Source organism: Cibotium barometz, chromosome 53 (genome assembly GCF_041138505.1).
Source record: "Cibotium barometz isolate CiBa-2024 chromosome 53, ASM4113850v1, whole genome shotgun sequence".
Classification (NCBI taxonomy): Eukaryota; Viridiplantae; Streptophyta; class Polypodiopsida; order Cyatheales; family Cibotiaceae; genus Cibotium; species Cibotium barometz.
In genome coordinates this window covers 17201912-17218584 of record NC_141098.1, presented here as the reverse complement: position 1 = coordinate 17218584, position 16673 = coordinate 17201912, and the positions used below count along the sequence as shown (strand labels likewise).

The 16673-nt window shown below is 45.9% G+C and overlaps 1 protein-coding gene and 1 pseudogene across 1 annotated transcript in view; both read left to right on the top strand.

Moving 5' to 3' along the window:
• LOC147608370 (Rhodanese/Cell cycle control phosphatase superfamily protein) overlaps positions 1-16673 on the top strand; it is a 50461-nt gene that overhangs the window by 11517 nt on the left and 22271 nt on the right. The window lies entirely within an intron of this gene.
• LOC147608371 (uncharacterized) lies at positions 9927-15595 on the top strand (annotated as a pseudogene).

Here is a 16673-nt window from a genome sequence, read left to right as displayed (position 1 = left end):
TATCACATCTGTCACCTCCAAGTCGCTCATGTGGTGGGAAAACTCAACTGCCTGAGTCTTCAAAGTGCTGAGAGCGAGCTCAAGAGTCCACTCCCGATCACAAGGTCCACATAGAGGGAACGAGAAGGCCACCGCTGAGTCTAGTGCCTCCTCCCCGCGGGCCGGAGGTATCACTACATGAACTCGAATGGGTGCTGGCTCATGGGGGCCCTCTGCACCAAAAAGCCGTGTGAAGGTGTAATCAAAGGCCTCCGAGCGCTGTCTAATGCCGAGGCGACTCAGCTGACTGCGGATAGAAGAAATCCGTGAGGCCCTAATCGGCATAGGTCTCCTCTGTGATGCTCGAGCGAGGTCAGCACTCAGCGCTCTCCGGACTGCAGGTGAGCGCCAGGGAACTGCCAGGGTCTCCCGGGAAGGTGAGGCGGGCGGAGGGGGAGGGGGGGGAGGCGAGGGAGGAGGAGAGGGAGCCGCTGCCGAGACCGGAGCGGGGGCGGGAGGAGGCGAAGGTGGAAGCGAGGCGGTGGGTGGGGACGGGGGTGGGGGGGTGAAGGAGGGGGAGCTGGCATCTCCTGGTCCTCGGTCGCTGCAGGGGTCTCCTCCTGAAGGGGAGCAAATCTGTTCCTCACGGGAACCCAGTGAGGCTGAGACTGTGGCTGCTGCTGCAGCGGTCTCTGGGCGTGCTGCTGTGGCTGTCTCCCTCGACGGCGCCCCTGTCCAGGCTGCCACTCCGAGGTCTCTGTGGCCTGAGCAGGTGTCCCTGAGGCAGCCTGCCGAGCCGAATCTGTGGGCGGGCCATCAGTGGCCTGCTGCTGTGGTGAAGGCTGAGGTCTCCAGGAGGGCAGGCCTTGGCCAGATGACCGACCTGCCTGCATATGAAGCACTGGTTCGGGAGCCCGAAAACTCCACTCTCTGATCTATCCACCCCCCCCCATCCTAGGTAACTGAATGACCTTAGGAAGGGAGGAGATGTCAGACACCAACACTCTGACCGAAGGTAGCCCTGCTGCTCTGGTCACCACTGAAGCTGCTGAGGGGCCCGTCTCTAGTACCGAGCCCACCAGTGCTCCGAGCCTGGAGAGGAGCGGAAGATACTCCCGGCGGAGACCTGGGAAACAAACTGTAATATGGAAGAGGCGCTCTCCCTGCTCCGCCGCTGCTGGGTCAAATCCATGCTGCCAAGGTCTGAAGAAAGCCCGAGCACCCCTGATGTCCAGAGGACTCATGGCAAGGACCTTGGCAACGCTCTGGGCGGCCTCAAACTCGATCTGATAATGGCCCCGGCCCAGGAGCTGTACATCCAGGATCTTGCCGACATCTGCAAGAAGGCGAGCCTGAAGTAGATCCCTGATCTCCCCTCTGCTGGGGCGAGTGCCGACTATTCGGCAGATGGTGGAGTGAGCCTGAAGGCGTTCCACCTCTGCGGTGAGGCTCGCTTCCTCTTCCGGCGAAAGAGAAAGCCTGATGGGGATGTCCTCAGGGGCGGGCGAGGGGGCTGCGGAAGAGTCCCTCTGAGGCGAGGCGGGAGGAGTCTCCATCAGAGTCTGAAGCTCAAGCGAAGGCGAGGCGAAAGCGGAAAAACCTGCAAGAAGCGGACTGCACACCAAGAGGCGGAAGGACGGATGAAGATGAGGAAAAAACAAAAAACCCCAAAGGGGGGAAAAGCAGCATGAAAGAGGGCGAAAAAAGGAGGAGAGGCCCTGAGGGGGGGGACGGCAACAACGCGAGAGGGAGGGGGGCGGGGCGCTGCTGCAGGAAGGCGGGCGCGAAGAGGCGAAAAGGCTGGGGGGCGAACTGGCGGCAGTGGGGAGGGGGGGCGAACAGGCGAAAAGGGGAGGGGGGCGAACTGGCGAAGAGGGGGGGAGGCGCAGCAGCGAGGAAGGAGGGGAGGGGGCGGCGCAGCAGCGAGGAAGGAGGGGGGGGGCGCAACTGCGAGCAGAGGGGAGCAAGCGGGGGGCGGAAGGAAAGGATGCGAGGAAGGGGGGGGAGCGATGGCGCGCAGAGCAGGGTGGAGGCGGGGAGCTTCAGCGAACATTGTGTGACAGTTGGCTGCATTTATCAATAATTATGGTGAAGAGTTTGGCATTTTATGTTACTTATGTCGTATTACAGGACAAATCAGCTGGCAGACATTAGTTGAAGCTGGCCAACTACCATATCAACATCATATATAAGAACATAGCATATTAGCTCATAAATCATCTCTCTCCATCTTGGAGTTGGATCATGTATAGGTAGTAGAAGTAGTCAGTAGCCCTTATGGGGAGGCCTCTGGCCTATGTAACCTTTTCCTATGTACATAATACATTGTACTGGAAAACCTCTCTCTCTCTCTCTCTCTCTCTCTCTCATGCATTTTGCGTTAATGTTCGTATAGGGTGCTACGATTAAGCCATGAAGGCTTCCGCTATGTCACATTGGTATTAGAGCATTAGGTATAACCACATCACCAAGCACTACAAGTCCCACAGCTTCACATCAGAATATGTAAAGTTCCCATTCCGGGACTGGTAGTCATTCCTTGACTAGTAGCCACACCTACCCTACCTACATTGTGCGAGGACCAACCTCCACCCCAAGGGCGTCGTACTTGCACCACAAGGGCATTGTCGTAGTTCTCAAGGGCATTGTCATAAGGGGTGTACAGGTCCAAGCAAGGTAAATGCAAGCACTGAAGTAGCATCAGGAAGGTCACGCATGTATTAGGTGAATCCTCAACATTTAGCCCGTGGAAGTCAGGTCCTCAAAGGAGTATCTCAGTGGCTTCCCGAGAATAGGAGGTGCAGCCTCAGTTAGGTTTGATCAACCTCAGTCAATCATAAGTCAGCAATCATAAGTCAGTGCATTCCGGGAGAAGGGCATACTTGCAAGGGGACAACATTGGAACATATTTACAGTCATGGAGTAGAATTGAGGCAGAATAAGAGATTCGGTTAAGTTGCTTGCAGGGAAGAAGTATGACAGAGTTGGAATCTCAGAGCAATTAAAGGATGATGACAGTCATCCAAAGTCAAAGACGGAAAAAGTTTGATTCCCGTCATCAAGATGTCACGTGCACAAGGCAGTGCCATGTCTAATCCCTGATCTTATCCCTCATTAGGCAGCAATATTAGATGCATTTAGGGCATCATCTTCATGAGCATGCGTCAGTTTGGCAGTAGTTTAGCACACATATATCAGGTCGGCAGCAATATAATATCAGTTGGCAGCATTGTGTGAGAGTTGGCAGCATTTATCAATAATTATGGTAAGAGTTTGGCATTTCATGTCACACATGTCATATTACAAGACAAATCAGCTGGCCGACCGCAGTTGAAGCTGGCCAACTAGCATATCAACATCATATATAAGAACATAGGAAATTAGCTCATAAATCATCTCTCTCCATCTTGGAGTTGGATCATGTATAGGTAGTTGAAGTAGTCAATAGCCCTTTTGGGAAGGCCTATGGCCTATGTAACCTTTTCTATGTACATAATACATTATACTGGAAAACCTCTCTCTCTCTCTCTCTCTCTCTCTCTCATGAGTATTGCGTTAATGTTTGAACTAGGTGCTTAAGGGCTACGATTAAGGCATGAAGGCTTCCACTATGTCACATTTTGGGCAATCGTGGAGGCAATGTTGCTGAGTCTCCTCGGAGAGGCGCTACAACGGCTGCACATAGAGAGTTGTGCCATGATGGTGAGACAAGTGCCAACCATGAGGTTAGGTGTGCTAGAAGCCAAAGGAAGAGACTGACCTTGTGAAGGTGAAAGCTGTCCCAAAACTTGTGCAATAACTTGGAAGAAAATCATGGAGCGTGTCCAGGCGTGCCAGTGTGCCAGAGCCGTTGTGGTACCATCTAGTGCCTGCAAGAGAATGCACCGATCGAGGCGCATCGCAGAAGAGGATGCTTGGGACCTCCGGTGTGAGGGAATCCTCCCAAGGATCACCTAATACACATGCATAAACAAGATTGGAGAAACCAAATAAAAGAGGTGCAGGCAACCTCATCGCCCAATCATAGGTTCACGTCCGCAAACCTCTCCTGAGCCAAGGGCTAAGGTTCCACCACCACGAGTCCATGCAAGTCAGCCCTGACATCCCATACCACCAGTGCCTGTCCACAGGCACCCTCGGCAAGACTACTCGTGATCCGCCATGGAGTAAGCCTCTTGGTCCAAGTCTAGACCACAATGAATCAATAATAACCTAAGACTCATTTGAATAGTGCTTATTGCTGCCATAAATAACAGTCTAGTCATAAATAGCCAATAACCTTGGATTTATTAAATTTGAACCTTAGCCACCTAAATCCGCCTGTGTTTACCAATCCTCGAGCTTCCCTAACCCTGCAAGATTAGTCCCTAACCTCAAGGGTTAGTGCTAGGTATGTAACATTCCTCCCCACTTAGGACATTTCCACTCTTGGAAATAAATGAAGGAGAATGCAGCTACGTGCATCAACTGTCTCCAAAATCAGGTTTATACCTATCTCTTAAACCACATAGCTAGATATCCAAGAACGAGCTCAAGTGAAGCTGTTGTTCCTCTAACAATGATTGTGGGAACAAGCCAAAAGAACAGAATCTTTGCAGGTCCTTGAAGAACATAAACCATCCTTCAATCCTCCAAATCCTCATGGAATTGCAAACCCGAAATCGTCGAGACAGCTATCTCCTAGCTGCAACATCATACCCATCCTTTCTCGTAAGACTCCTAACTATTAGACACCACAACTATGTCTCCTTCGAGCTATCAATGTATCAAGGAATCTGCGTTTTAAGCCAACTCCTACCAGCCATAATCTAGCTATTGCCAGCACTATATGCTCAGTAGTATCATAGGCAAATTCGACCATAGGGATGTACCTCTCCCAATAAAATGGTCGCCTGTAGCCATATGTGCAAAGCATAACCTCCAAAACCTGATCCCAGCCTCTCTATTTGCTCATCGGATTGGGGATGATCAAAAAACACAAGTTCATTGAATCCGTGGGTTACCTGCTATAGAAGAGTCATGACATTCATAAAGGATCCTCTCAGCACATTCCGGCACACAAACTCTATCATCTCGGAACAACAACCGGTTCCGAATAAAAGTACTGACTATCGTCCACCCTAACAAGTGGAATGATCCTTGAGTCCTATCTAAATCAATGGAGCTCCCCTGTTGGACCTACTGAGTTGGACCTACTGACTACCGTCCACCCTATCAAGTGGAATGATCCTCGAGTCCTGGTCTAAATCAATGGAGCTCCCCTACTGGACCTACTACCAATTCCGAATGAAATGCCCATCAGCCCAACATATAGCCCTCCCAAGGAATCATACAAGTTTAGCACAAAACTGGGTAAAAGATTCACCCACCCAATCTTAGCAACCCCATCCAAATTACCCTTTCGATTTCCTTGTCAATTGGCCGTGGAACCACAACAATGAAATCAGCAAGGTCATAAGACTCCAGAACAAATTCCATCATTACCTTCCAGATGCCATAGTTATTCCCGTCCAACTAACGGTCCACTGGGAACGTGGGGAGTGTCGGGATCTTCACATGCTTCTCAGCCATCTCAAGTAAAACTGCCATTGCGGGGATGTAACTAAAAAGGGTGGGTGGGTGGGAAAAAAAAGAAGAACTTAAACCTGCAAGTGGCTGTCCAGCAAATCAGCCCGCCTTCCTCTTGCTTCTTCTCTTCCCGAACAGTACAAAACAGTCCACCAATCAGCAACACAACAGTCCCCTCTTGCTCACACAATTCCCAAGATCTATCAAGAGCCTAGGGCTCTGATACCATGTCAGAATATGTAGCGGAGATGATGACAAAATCTGAGAACATGAGCAAGTGCAGTGCAGAAAAAATACAGCAATGGAGAGAGAGAGAGAAAGGCGTGTAACTCTGCTCTATATACACAAGAAAATCCCAAGTCAAGATACAAAGGAGTGGGGGCCATGGGGCCATTTTATATGGCCCCAAATATTCAGTCGGCAATGGAAAAAGCAGCCGCAAGCCACACGACTGAGTCTCCTCTAGTCGGCCAGCCAAAAAAAGGTCTACGACCTGAACAGAAGCAGCCGGCCTGCTCCAGGGAATGAACACATGCACACGAGTGCAATCGGCCAACTGCTGGGTCATCCTGCCAGCATAGGGCAGCCACCCACACCATGGAAAAATGGGGAAAAATGGGGAAAAAATATGGAGAGTGGGGAAAAATGAGAAAACATCTAATACGGGCGGGCACACCCACAATAGAGGCCGTGGTGTATATGTATAGACAGGAGATGACTTCTAACAAGTTTTGCCACTTTGTCCTTGGAATCGTCCAACAAAGCACGGGCCCTTATAGATTCTAGATCCGGAATACTAGGTGCTCGAGGTGCCGACTCGATCTTTTCAAGACGGGTAGATATAGCCTCCATTTTAGCCGCATGTGCGTTGATGGATGCCTTCATGCTAAGAAGCACATCAGTGAGTTGTGAATCCATGACAAATATCTAGTGATCAAGGACCTGGTGAGGGATTTCAACCCTACGCAATGAGGTAAGGGTTTGGTGGGGCAGGCTATATGCTAGGGTTTTCTAGAGATAGAAAGAAGAGTGTGGCAGAATCACACATACAACACACAATAGTCCCAAACTAGTGCTTTGTATTATGTACAAGAAAGAAGTGATACAACTGAAATTCAAATACAACATGTGGCTGAGAAGAAGACGTCAAATCACAGCCTTGTGACCTAACGTTCACTCCTAGCTAGCGAAGAAAGAAAGAAAGATATATTAACATCTGCAACAAAAGGCCAAAATTGGCCTATGAGACAAACAAGTAGTACAATGATGTTCCTCCAGTCATCAAGAGGAAAATGTGGAGTGAGAATAAAATGTACAAGTATGACAGCACGACCATAGGGGACTCAATGGTGGTGTACAAACGAGAGGGTAACTAAATCATCATATTCATCTGCTTTCCTTAGCGAAGAACACTTTGTGAAATACAACGCTAAGGAAAGGAGATGAATATGATGATTTAGTTACCCACGTATATATATGCACGAATGCTCCTAGTCGGCCAGCTATACAGCTGTTGGCCAACTATACCCAACTACCACATCGTCAATGCCATGTCGTTACTACCACGTCATCACTATCATGTGGCAGTGCCACGTGTCACATGCGTTGTCGGGACTCTGCATGTCAACTGATATCGGATGTTTGGCTATGCCTTGCATACTTGTAGTTGTGTCACATGCTAAGTCAAGTTGTGGTCTTCTAGCTGGACGGTTGGTTGGTTATAGGATTGTTAGGATCCCATGGTCTCAACCTGTGAGGACGAGCCAGCTGGGGGAGGACGAGATTGCCTGAAAATGGTCGAAATATCACAGTATTGGGATAGATAGCATGGTATATGTCCTCGTGGAAGCTCCATTAGAACGAGAGTTGTCGTAGTGTGGTCACGTGTGAATTATTTCACTGTTATTCCAACGGTTTACCTGACGGGCCATGACATGGGGTGGAGGTGTAGTACACCAAGACTTAGTTGGAAAAGGATTGTCTCAAGGAAATTTTATATGGTGTGTATCCTAGTAGTATGGGACGCTAGGATTTGCAACATGTAGAGTTTTTGGGTGTGTATATATTTTTTAACCTTTATATGTCATATCCTTATGAGGTGTAGTTACCCTATGGAAGATAGAGTATGAAGGGTAGTTACCCTCGATACGGAAGGAATGCAAGGCACAAGCACAGTTGTGGGGTCATGTCAATGCCAGGGTCCGTTCATTCATCTTCCTCAACTGCACACCGCAGGTAATCAATCATGTAAAGGATATGATGCTGGCCAGAGGTATATGGCAGCATTTGGCTTCTCTTTATAATAGGGTATCGCCCATGAAGAGGATTTCCTTGGAAGTACAGATCCGGGTTATGAATCGTGCAAAGTCGTTGACGATGCGGGAGCACACTAACAAGCTGTAGGCTCTTCAGCAGGAAGTTCTTCATGCTGGGAAGGAGATATCATCGGAGGATATGGCCATAGCATTGCTGTCGCATTTGCCCTCTCAGTACTTAGCATTCTACTCGTCTTTGATTACCAGTGGCAGGCTCAGCACCATCACGTGGGAGGAGCTTGTGTCCATGGTCTTGGACCAGGAGGAAAGATTCTCGAACCCTCCACAGGGCGGAGGTTTGGAGGCCTTAACTGGCCAACGGTCGAAAGGCCATAACAACAAGGGCATAGGGAAGAGGCTTCATCGGAGAAGTCTTCTGAGAAGATGTTCGACTCAGACCGCGAGAAACTGAAGACAGAGAGGACCTGTAATGATTGTGGTGAGAAAGGCCACTATTGGAGGTAGCGGAGCATCGAGAAGGGTGCAGAATCCTGAGCAGCACCGATGTTTCATTTTCTTCGGGCAGGGAGGAGATTGGAGGACTCGCCACTACGGATACTCGAGAGTGGATTCTAGACAGTGGTGCTTCCAGGCACATGACTCCTTCCCATTCGGATTTACAGGATCTCTGCAGGTATTCTGGTCACATTCTTACTGGGGATACATCCACTATCCTAGTTCACAGTGAGGGCAGGTTGGAGATAGTTCCCGATGGCAGAGGGGAGAAGAATTCCTCCCAAGTGTTGTATGTTCCGTCACTTGGTTTTCATCTGTTGTCAGTGCATCAGGTTTGCAAGACTGGTGTACGGGTGGAGTTTGATGAGCATTTTGTTGCTCTCCGGGACAAGGCAACAGGCCAGGTAGTTTGGGAAGGCAGAGTGGAGAATGGACTTTACAAACTTTCAGCACTCTCTCTCCCAGGTCCTCAGTTTTGTGATGAGTGGCAGTCTGGTAATGTGGATACGTTGCAGGTGCAGGCTTTCCGGGACCAGATGGAGGATAGCTTGCCAGTTGATGGTAGCAGTTGGCAGGAACTTTCCAGTACAGATGTTGGTAGTTCTTGTGTTCGTCAGTTAGAGGAAACTTTACAGGTAACTTATGCTCTGATGTCTTGTATTCGGGACAAAGAAACTCGTGTAGATGAGGAAGTTCTTTCCACAGGGACCTCTTGGAAAGCCAGGCAGGTGACAGTTGATTACTTGCAGAAGGAGGTGGATGTTGCACATTCTCTAGGCTTTGTGGTTCCGGAATCAGAGGGGGTTGGTTACAGGTTTCCGAAGGCCTTTAGTGGTCTTCAGCAGGTTTCCAGGACTTGGCATCCCACCATAACAGTTGTTGATCCTTGTGAGCAGTATGGTGCCTCTCTGACTCGGAAGCAGAATGGTTCATTTATTTGGTTGATGTATACTAGATTGGACGGGAGCTTTTTGATGAAGCTGTTGAGCTCATGTTTGCAAATGACTCTTTGGGAGGCAGGATTGTGTATCTTGTGGTTTCTGCAGCATGCGAAGGATCTTGGACTCTTTTACACACAGGAGGGGGATTGATGGATGGAGTCCGTCTCGAAGGTTGGAGTGACTCAGATTGGGGAGGAGATCCAGACACGAGGAGATCTACTTCAAGATACAGTTTTACCATTGGCTCAGGAGCAGTTTTATGGAGCAGTAAGAGGCAACCATCTCTTGCCTTGTCGTCGACAGAGGCAGAGTACCGAGCTGCTTGTGGTGCTGCTTGTGAGGTGGTGAGGTTGCAGAGGTTACTTGGTAGGATTGGGTTTCCAGTGGTGGAACCCACGGTCATCCAGAGGCACTTTGTTTGTGAAAAGATTGGAGAAATTTGCTTAGAAAGAAGGATATACCTATAGATTGTAGTTGGATCTTAAAAGATTCAATGGAAGTGATTCCCGTTGTTAAATTCTTAAACTCTTCTCGTAGTCTCATTAAGAGGTCTTCTCTTTGTGCCTTCAAACTTTTGATTTCACTACTCTTTATACTAAATTGGACCTAAACGACTTGCGTAGTAGAATTAAATCTCTGATTTGTCAAGTCTTTCATTACAAACTAGACCACAATAGATACAAAGCTTTGTTGATAGAAAAATCAGCTCTTCATTTTGATTTTTGTTGGTTGAAAAACAAAAACCAAGACATAGCCAAGAATAAAAAAAGATATGCTAAGATTGTAGACCAAGATGATATTATGTCTTGGCTAGATTTTCTCCTAGATAACCTCTATATAACTTTAGGCGATTCCTTATTTAAACAAACCATTGGTATTCCTATGGGTACTAATTGTGTTGTTTTTCTTGCCAATTTTTATCTTTTTACATATGAATTTGAATTTATGGAATGCCTAGTTTCCGTTGATACGTGTCCTTTCTTTCTTCACAATCTTTGTCAAGTGAGACATTTTGTTGATGATCTTTTTGTTCCCAATATTCCCGATTTCCAACACTTTATGTATTTAAATCTTACCTCTCTAGGTGGAGGAATTTATCCCAAAGAGTTTTGTGAACTTAACTACACTGCAAATAATGACCATTGTTCTTTTTTGGACCTTAAGATTTCTCAATCTTGTGTTGGTTTAGATGTAGATATATATGATAAACGAGTATTCCAACTTAAATATCATAAGAATGCCTCACTTCACTTCTAACATTTCTAAAATAACTAAATATGGTGTTGTCTCTTCTCAGTTATTTAGATTCTCTCGTATTTGTTCAAACAAGTTTGCTTTTATTACTCAAGTTTGCCAACTCATCAATTTGCTTGTGCGAAAGGATTATTGCTTTAAAAAGGTTTTAAGCAAAGTTCGTTGCTTTTTGAATCGAAGTAGATATATCTTTGAGATTTCTGCTTTTGGAATGTTTAAGATTATAAGTAATAAGTTTGACAAAAATGGGGAGCTTAAAAGCCCATTTTCTATTTAGATCATTTTAGCTCTTAGTTGTTATTTATCATTGCTTCTAGTCTTGCTTAATCATTGCTTTAATAGGGAAGTGATTTGTTTTTGCTAGTCTAGTTGTAAGTGCTAGCCTTCATCATGGCTGAGTCCACCCTTTACCTCCGGAGAAGTGATAGAAACTTAGCTCGTTGGTCTCTGTAAAAAAAATTGTGTTCTCTTGGTTGGGACAAATTTTTATATATGTAAATTTGTACCTACTTTGGGGCGCTGATGACGTAAGTAGGGATGTCGTAGCACCTAGTCCATGCTATGCATGATGAAGTTGATGATCGTATACTTCATGATTGGACAATCGTTGAGGTAAAGTTCACACTTTTTGTATTCTTGTCTTTACTTGTTTTGTTTTAGTGAATTAGTCATTTAAAGTTGGTTTTTGCAAATTAGTTATTAAAATTTTATTTAGCTTGCTTGCAAGGTGCAATTTGCCCCCCCATCTTGGAGAGATGTGCAAGAAGCCTAGTGGCACTACTAGTGTAGGCCTTGCCACAATACTTGCAAGTCCACTTCCATGCCCCCGACTTCCCCTCGTTCTTCTCATGGGTAATGGCATGCAAAGTAAATGCTTCATGCTTTTCTCTCATGGTGAAAGAGGAGTCCCGGGAGAAGGAAAGGGAGAGGTAGGGAGAGGCTTGAGGAAAAGGGAGAGAGAGGGAGAGGGAGGGAGAGGCTTGAGGAAGAGGGGGAGGCTTGAGAAAGACTCAAGACTGAAGAGGGAGAGCCTAGAGTCTTGAAAGTTGAGGAAGAGGGAGAGGCTTGAGCCTTGAGGGGGAGGCTTGAGCCTTGGCCCTTGAGGAAGAGGGAGAGAGCCTAGAGGGGACTCAAGGGTGAGGATAGACTTGAGCACTTGTGAGGGGAGGGTTGAGCGATGAGAACTTGTGAGGATGGGGTTGAGGGAGGGCCTATTATATAGATAATAGGGAGGCTGCTCAAGGCTCAAGCAAAGGCAAGTTGGCAACCAAAGGGCTAACTTGCCAAGCCTCAAGGCAAGCAAGCAAGAGCCCCAAAAAACGCCCATCAACCGGCTCTCCAAACGGGCAGAAAACAATGAAAAAAACGGTCCTCTTAGGTTCGATTCGCACCGCACCGTACTGAACCGTCTCAAACTGTACTGTTCGAATCGAACTGAATCGGCGGTGCGCGAACCGGGTGCAACTATGCTCTCAAATAGAGAGTAAAGAAAATACAGCTACTAGTGATAAAAGGGTATCACTTAAAAAAGATAGTGGTTCAAAGGAATTACTTAAAGAAGGGTCAATAAGTGGAAAAGATCGTTGGAATTTTTTTTCCATCGATAATGGGTACTTGTTATATAAAGGTTGCATTTGTGTACCCAAAGAAGAAAATATTCGTGAGAATATTTTTCTAACATGTCATGACAATTCAAGTGCGGGACACCCGAGAATTTTTAAGACCTATGTCCTTGTTAAAAGACAGTTCTATTGGGCAAGTTTAAAGAAGGACATCCATAATTATGTCATAAAATGTCCTTAATGCTAAGTTAATAAAGCTGAGCTCCTAAAAGTAGGTGGAATATTACAACCACTATAAATACGTGAGGGTAAGTGGGAAAGTATTTCTATGGATTTCATAGTAAGACTACCTTGAACAAGTAGAGGGCATGATTCAGTGTGGGTAGTAGTGGATAGGTTAAGTTTTAACCAAATTGGTACAATTTATATTAGCTAAAAAAGAAGTAAAAACACCAGAATTAGCTAGAATGTTTATCCATCATCTATATAGATTAGATTATATGGATTGCCAGCAGATATAGTAAGCGATCGAGATACAAAGTTTACAAGCCAGTTTTGGAAAGAAGCGTTCAAAAGTTGAACACCAAACTTAGTATGAGTATGTCTGAACATCCACAAAGTGATGGAAAGACAGAAAGGGTTAATAAGTCCTAGAAGATATGCTTCAAGCATATGTTTATCATAAGCAAAACAATTGGGATGATTATCTTCCATTATTAGAATTTGTTTATAATAGTGCTAAACATTTTGCTACCGGTTTTAGTCTATTCATGCTAATGTATGGATTTCAACCTAGAGCACCCATAGCAATTGGGTTACAAAAAGAAAAATTGCAGAATATAAAAGACTTTCTCAAAGACATGCAAGACATGTTAAAGGTTGCAACGTTAAAAAGCGCTTAAGAGAAAGGTAAAAGAAGATCAATTAATTTTGAGGAAGGTGATTTAGTTTATGTAAATGTATCTGAAAAGACAGAAACTTTAAAAAGTGGAAAAGTTCCAAAGTTAAGTCCAAGGTATTGTGGTCCTTATACAATACTTAAAAAAGTTGGAAGTATAGCTTACAAGGTAGCTTTACCTGAAGGATCCAGAGTACATCCTGTGTTTCATGTTGGTAGACTGAACTGCAAGATGGGAAACAATGATAACATCATTGAAAAAGATGCAATAGTTGATTTTAAAGAACCACCTATTCTTCCTCATGAGCCTGAAAAGATTATCAAATATCGAGAAAAGAAAACTAGACATTCTGTGTTTAAAGAATGTTTAGTAAAGTGGAAAGATAGACCATAATAAGGATTAACTTGGGAAAGAGTGGCTATACTAAAGAAAAGATTTCTTGAGTTGTTTTCGAGGATCATAACTTTTCTTTCAAGGGGGAGAAAATGTTATGAGACTGACAAGAAACACTAAAAGGTAAGACTAGAAAAGATTATTTATATGTAAAAGGTATGCATATAAATAAGGTTCAGGGGATTTCAAATGAATGGTTAATAGGCATTGAAGTTAAAGTAAAAGAGAAGTAAATGGTGCACAATGAAAGCCCAAGGGCCGTAGAAGTAGGCGCCCCTCTCTAGGGGGTGGTTGAACTTTGAAGGGGCATTGGTGAATGAAAAGGCCATGCCTGGCTAATGAAAGGGCAAGGGGTTGAAGTTGGAAGGTCATGCATCACTTAGGCTTATATAGCCATGAGTTTAGGGTCCATTTGGGATATGGTTGGGTGGAGAATCAAAGTTCTAGTCTTACAAGTCTTCAAGCTTATAATGCCAGGAGCATTACAGGTTTACACCTCGTCTCCACATGTATATCACTCACAAAGCTCAACACTTTTAGTTTCATGTTCAGAAGACCACATTCCAGCGAGACTTGATTGTTTCATCACTTTTGGGGTGTGGCATGATTCTTGGCATCTAGTGGTTCAAGAGTTTGCACCCATTCTTGATTGGCAACAGGGCACCTTCACTATTGTTGACGGTCTTTTTGAGCTTGTCATAATTCGTGAGGATAGGAAATTTTGGAATTCCACTCATTTCTCAACTCTAGGCCCGACGAGCAATCAAAAAAGGAGATGAGTGTGCGTTGATCTACATCCGTAGTCAACAGTCCATTGTTCAGACAACAAACCCTTTAGAGCAACGGTTGGTAGGTCTTCTTCCGTAATTTAAAAGACATCATGTTGAGGGACGACCTCTTGCTTAAGTTCCCACCCATTCATCGTGAGGATTATCAGATTGAGTTGGTCCTAGTTGTAGTGCCTCTCATTAGTAAGCTCCCCTGTCCAAGGCATGGAGGGCAAGCAAGAACAATAGTTGTCCCAGTTACACTGGGTTGATTCATCTGGCCTAGCCCCACCTTCTTCCTCATACAACATGATGATAGTGGCCTCAATGGCCCAAGCAACAGTGCCCCACGCAACAATATGGGCAGGCGCTTGATCCATAGTGAAAATGCATAGGATCCTTTGCCAGAACTATTGGCCTTTGAGCAATTCCAAAGACAGTGATGCTGAGACTCTTGGGGATGGCCACACCTTTGACATAATGCTAGTCTGCCCCCAATGGCCAACCAAGTGCCAACTGCTAAGCTCCTATGTGCGAGCTGTCATTTGAAAAGATTGATCTTTCGCCGCCGAACGATGTCCCGCTGCTGCTTCCAGAAATCTGTGAGAAAATGCGGCGGGAGGCCTTGGGACTGCCAATATGCTGTTGCTGCTGGAGTGCCCTCCACCTTTGACATCTGAATCCTGTGGCACAACAGTGCAATGTAAGCAAAGAAGGGGGTACCAAGCGACTCCTCTCTGTCCTTTGGATCCTGCCGTGTCCACTCTCCGGTGTCCCACTGGAGATTCATCATAGGCCGGGCCTCCCACATCCATATCCGCCATAGTCTCTCTCTAGCCAGCTTGGCCGGTGGAGAGTCGATGTGCCACTCATGTGTGTGAAAACCAATCACCCTCACCCTTTGCAAGGTGCATCCCCTAAGGTCCTCTAAGGGGGTCTCTAGAGTGTGATCTCTCCAGTTTGCCATGAAGCCCAATAGAGAAGGTGAGTAAAGCAGAGTACTTGTCCACGCCATCAACTGCCAGGGGTATACCATGCCTAGTGATGAACACTCCTAGCCACTGTGGAGGCAAAGGTTCTGGTATCAGGGCCAGCCACTTTGGAGGGATGGAAGAGTCGATGTCGAGGCTAAGTTGGTCTTTGCCCCAGATCCCAATAAGGCCTGTCTCTTGAGCCTCTAAGGGTAGTTGTCTAAATGCAAGCCAATCTCCAAGTGTCCTAGCGGGGCCCATACTCAAGGCTCCCCGTGATACATGTGGGTGAGCCCGAGCAAATGACCACTAGGCAGATGGACTAAAGGATTCCAATTCAGAGGCTACCGGATCCACTCCTCGGAGGCTTTTGGAGCTGACTGCTGCAGGGCCAGCCTGAGATGAACCCAAGCATGCAAGAGAGTGGCTGCAAATCTGTCCTCAAATATTGGGCTAAAGCCATGTGCCCTCATCTCTGTGAAGATCCACTTCATGCTCTGAGGGAGTTGGGGGGGGGGGGGGCGGGGACAGGTGAAAAGGCCTGAAGATAAAAAATGCCCCAAGTGGAGGTTTTAAAATCAGGGATGTTTGAGAGAGAGGCGTTGATGGATCATCACTATGTGAGAAACAGATGAGGCCTTCTACCTTAGGCCAGCTTAGCAGCCCTTTGTAGAAAATCAGCCCATAAGCTTGTCCTGGTCTAAATAAGATGCTGGCCATGTGCAATGCTTTCCATAGTCTGAGACTCTTGTTGTTCTGGTTTCCTTAGGGTCTAGTTCTGCTAGCTTAACCTTTTGGTTGCTGGTTGGCAGTCTTGGAATTGAAATCTCTGTGGAATGATGTGTCCTTTGTTACAAAGTTATGATATCCTAATGTAAGGGAGTAAATGGTGATCTCCCATCTTTATTATCCTCACCATATCTCCTTGAGGGAAGGTGCATTCAGTGTGTCGAGTTCCTCCTCTTTTGATCCTCACCTAAGAAGTAGCATCCAACGGCAAAAACACATTGCATTCTGCTGTTTGAATTTTTATTTACATATTATGTCTCTATTGTACTCTCTCTCAACAGACTACCTTTGAAAGGTGTAGTCAGAAAAGCATTGCTTCTCCACCTGATGTTTGTTTCTCTTGCCTGAAAGTTGTAGCCTTGCTATACCCGACAAAATCATTATCCTCCTTTCAAGACTATGGTATGTGGTATAGAAAAATGATCTCTTTTTGAGAACATGTTGGTTCTGGACTCAAAATGATATCTTTTTGAACACATGTTGGTTCTGGACTCAAAATGATGGACTGAAGAGCTTCTTTCTTTGTCGGCGACTTCATTGTTGCCTGATTTGGACTGGTGTATTGAGGCAAATTCGGTCCCTCTTGCATGGCTTTATCAAAGCTCCAAGACTCTTTTATTTGATAAGTGTAATTACATTTTTGTGTGCAATCCCTACAGATTATTTGTTTTGTTCTGAAGTTCTGACTGATGACCTGGAGTGCATGCTCCAAAAACTTTTCTCCAGCTACTATAGAATGGACTCGTTATTATAGGCCATTGTTTGTGTAGAACTCGGTC